Source organism: Condylura cristata, unplaced genomic scaffold, assembly GCF_000260355.1.
Source record: "Condylura cristata isolate star-nosed mole 26May11 unplaced genomic scaffold, ConCri1.0 scaffold00032, whole genome shotgun sequence".
Taxonomy (NCBI): Eukaryota; Metazoa; Chordata; class Mammalia; order Eulipotyphla; family Talpidae; genus Condylura; species Condylura cristata.
The window spans coordinates 4,747,426-4,752,191 of record NW_004567133.1 but is presented as its reverse complement, the minus strand read 5'-3'; positions in this window follow the sequence as shown (position 1 = coordinate 4,752,191).

The window sequence follows — 4,766 nt, the reverse complement described above, 5'->3', positions numbered from 1 at the left end:
CCGGGCCCGCCCCCTCGGGGCTCCGGGACGCGCAGCGCCCCCTGCCGGCGGCCGAGAGGGGAGTTGGGGCAGCCTGGAGCCAGGACGCGCGCAGATGGGCCGAGGCGGTGCGTTCAGACCACGTGGACGCCGAGTGCGCGAAAAGGTCCGTGTCCCCGTGGGCGTCCCCCGTGCGCGGGCGTCCCAGTCGCTAGTGGGGGGGTGTCCGTCCCCACCAGGCTGGTTCTACGTTGTCCAACTTTTCCTTCATCTGTTCATCCAACAATTTTGGAAGTGCCAGGCAGGCACTTGCAAAAATGAGGTTTCACCCTTCTGAATGATCAAAATGAAAATTGTGAAGTTCACCAAGCGTGGACAAAAGAGCAGAACAACTGGGCCTCTCGTGTTTCTGGGAGAGTGCAAAACTGGCCGTTTCTTCTAATGAAGCTGAACATAACACCCACCACTTACAGCAACACCCAGCAGCCGATAAGAGGAGTCATTACTGAAATGCTGATAGCACTGTGCTTAATATTGGCAACGAAATCACCTGTCATCAGCAGAGTGGAAAATTGTCACAAGGAGAGTGATGTTCTGGTTCACCCAACAACGGGGCACTTTCATGAAAGAATGTAGTGCAGTAGTCTACTCTATGATTCATATGAGGTTCAAAAACAGAAGTCAGGGTAGTAGTCACTCCTGGGACTGGGCGGGACCACGAGGGGCTCTGGGAACTGGTCATGCTGTTTCTTAATCTGGGTTCTGGTTCCCTGGACATATTCACTTTGAAAATCCATCAGCTGTCACTGAGGATATGTACACTTTCCCTGGGCATATTATACTTAGATTACGTTTACTTAAGATGAGTTTGTCTTGGCTGATTTTTTCTAAGGCTGTTTGCCAGCATATGTGACACGTCTAAATTTGTGTTGCTGAATGGTGTGTTTCAAGGGTGTGACTATTGTGTCTGTGTTGTGGTGTGACTATGTCCGCAGGGGTGGAGGTATAAGAAGATGGTTATGACAGCATTTCTCAAGCCAAACTGCTGGGAGGAAAATCCCAACACTGCTTGTCAGAGTGACCTTGGATAAATCACTTCTACCTTGGAAGTGAGCTGATAAACACATTATGTATATGCCCATTGTATATAGCTCTTAGAAAGTAAGTGCACATAGTAAACACCCAGTATAAATATACACTGTTCTAGGTGTGTAAATGTGGTTCCCACCAAAGTCTGGATTCAGTTGTGCCTGCCCCCTGCCAGCCAATTCCTTTGTCCCTTTATTCTGGCAGATGTCTGCTCATGGCAGTATCCTCACAGACACACAAAGCTGGCCAGTCCCTGTGTCACAAACCCCATCCATTAATTACCTGCTAGGGTCTATGGCTGCTCTGTCCCCCATCAGACATGAGTTCCTCAGGGGCTCAGAAAAGAAACACAGATTTTCTCTGAGTCTGAGCGGCAGGGACAGAGGATGTACTTGGAGACCATTTGTCAGGATAACAAGGTGTACGGACCTTGTTGCATTTGTCTGCACTGGGTTAGTGGGGTTAACACGTGGGGAGGACACCCCGTCCTTGCCTCTGGTTTGTTCTTATGTGAGAATGAAGGCTCTGAGTGAACCTGTGTGTCTCCTATGGGTCCTGGTTAGATGAGGTGAGATGGCTGTAACAAGAGAGTGAGAACAGTAGGAACTTAAAGTAGGAGAGGAGGTGTTTGCCTGGGCAGGTGTGCCCCAAGCCTGAGGGCCTCCCAGAGGGTCTCTCTCCAACCACTTCCTTTCCAAGAGGGAGGGGCCAGTACATTCCTGTCTTATCAGCTCCACCCTTTTCTATTCCCTTAACTTTCTCCCCAAAGGAGCCAGGGCACCAAGCCTTGCACTAGGCGTAAGGATGAACCTCCTCCTCCTCTGGGAGGGTCTCAGGGTTGCCTCCCGGACCCCTGGCACCCCCAGCCTCAGGGTCCTAGTCTTCGGTGCAGACAACCTGCTGCTCCTTTCAGGCCCCTTCCCGCACTAGGCAGTGCAGGCAAGGAGCTGAGCTCAGGGCCAAGGAATCCTGCCTGGGGCGGAGGTGGGGGGAAAATTGTTTGGGGTCTGGGCCCTGATTGGCTGCGCTCGGGCCACGCCCCTACCCCTTTCCCCATTCTCCCCCCCCCCACCTCGGAAGGGGGGCGTGGAGGCCAGCGGGAGAAGCCAGGGGCCAGCATGAGCCGGAGGGAGGGAAACCTGGGTAAGGGGCCGAAGGGCTGGATGACGAGTGCCCGAGGGGAGCAGGGGTCAGAACGGCTGAAAGCTGGGGTTCCCCGCTACTCCCGGTCCGGGAGGGGAGAGGCCTGAGCGGGAGAAAGCAGGACCCGGGTGTCAGGTAACGAGCGGGTGAACTGTGGGAAGGAGCAAGCGTCAGAGTACAGAAGCCTGGGGCTGTGTCTTCAGGGACTTGGGCTCAGGGTTTAGATCACCGGGTACACCCTGTTCCAGTACACCCTGGGGGAGGACTGTAAGACTGGCCCGGGCAGGACGCCTGGATTCTCAGTATGGAGGAAGAACTAGAGCTGGGGGCCAGTGGGAAAGGTAGTGTAAGGGGAGGAAGCCTCTGGGTCACAGGAGCTAGTGAGTTACAACAGGAGGTGAAAGTCGTGGCTGCTAAGGATAGGGACTAGCAGTGGAAACTCAGGCGGGGGCGGGGCGGGAGCTGCCTCGCCAGGACTACATTCCCCAGCATGCCTTGGGTGCGCGTTAGGCAGCTCGGGAAATGTAGTCCGTTGGAGCGCCACCTTCAAACGTGCTAAGGAAGGTGCCAGCCTGATTTCGTTGATGCGGCGGCAATGAGACTCAGTCTCCTCTCTGAAGTTCTGTGCTTCAGTGATATTGAATTCCACCAACAATCATTGAGGTACAGAGATATGTGAGCCCTTCTCTGAAAGGGCCCCTAGGCTGAGGTCGATTCACACAACTAAAAAGGGCCATCAAATGAACTACTTTGGAATTATAAGTAAGGAAGAAGTTTATTTGAGAGGTGAACCAGGAGGCTGCACTGCGGGGACATTATTTTAATTTGGCATAACAGCATTTCAACAGTGATTTGGGGGCCGGAAGCATTTCAGGTAGGACAATCTTAGGCAAACATCCCATTTTCTCTCAGTTGGAAATGGGATAGAACCACCCTGGCTTAAGAGTTGGAGAATTCAGAACAGAATTTTGAAACCCAGCAAGAAATATCCAACCTGGAAGAAGTGACCAAGGAGCAGGGTTTGGGCTCCTCATTCCTTACCCCTTTTCCCACCAGAAGCCCTCCAGACTGACTCCTCAATTTCACCCCTTCCCCACCTGGAGGCCAAGATTCGTCAGACACACAGTCTTGCCCGCCTCCTCACCAAATATGCTGAGCAGCTGCTCCAGGAATATGTGAGTGGGGATGGGGATGGGGGTACAAAGGCCTGGGGAATGGGGATGTACAGATCACAGAGGTCCACCATTTTCTCAGCCTCACTTCCCAGCTGTGGAAATCAGAGTTATTGAGAGGGATTAGTAACATCCCTGATTACACAGCAAGTTGGAAGAGCACCTTCTTCATACCCCAGTTGTCTCCCAGCCCAACATCGGCCTCAGTTTGAAGGCTTTAAGACAGGGCAACCTGAGCAGATAAGAACTCTGATCTGAGATCAGGAAACCTAGGCTCTAGGCTCTGTGCGGTCTTGTCTCTTCACCTTCATGGGCCTTCATCTCCTCAGCTGTGAAAGGAGCCAGTTAAACAAGATAAGCTGTGAACTATTCTACTTGTGTTACTCAGAGCAGACAAAAATGAGTTTCAGTCTTGGGACTTTTACAGTGTGTGTGTGTGTGTGTGTGTGTGTGTGTGTGTGTTGGGGGAGGGTCTCCCAACATCTTGGGTCAGGCAGAGGACCCTGCTGAAGGAAAAAAGGTATTTCTCTACATGACTGATGTAGTGCAGAGCGACAGTTAACAGCTGGGCAGTGGACAGTGGGAAACTAAACTATCTTTGCCTTGTTTCAAATTCCAGTTTGGCCTCTTCCTAGATGGATGACCTAGGGCAAGACATGGGGCCTCTTCAGCCCCAGTATCCTCATTTACAAAATCACCATCTTCACTATCACACACATTCATGGGAAGATGAACAATAGTGTGGTAAAGCAGCAAGTACAATGCCAGAGCCAAGGTGTTGGCATAACGCCTTGGTATAAATGATACTGTAGCATTTCGACAAATTACACATCACCTTTATCTTTCATTGGCTTTGAGCTTCTCTTTCAAGTATGTTTTGCGCTCCGCCTGTGTGTACCAGGCCACAGTGGGGTAGGACGGTGGGAACCAGGTCTGGTCTCTGGTCCCTGTGCTATGCTGTCCCATGCGACTCTCAGGAAACCTGGCGGGAAGCAGGACAGGGAGCGCAGCTGGTAAGCCGAAGGATCGGAACCCTGGCCTGTAAGAGAGCATTAGTACAAGAGCTGACACGTGTGGGCCCCTCAGTGGGCCCGCAAGGCAGGCATTCAGCACGGCTGTAATTATTCTCATCAGAGATGAGGAGCCGGCACTGGTGTGGGGCCCGCGCTTTGTTCTTTTGCATTCCCCTCGGACAGCGGCTCTGTTAGGCAGGACCACGCGCGCGCCGGATGAGATGGGGCGGCCGAGCGCCTGGAGAGGCTGCAGGACTCGGGCCTAGTGCAGGGCGCCCCACTGACCGCGGTGTCTCCGCAGGTGCAGCACCAGGGAGACCCCTTCGGGCTGCCGGGCTTCTCCCCACCACGGCTGCCGGTGGCCGGCCTG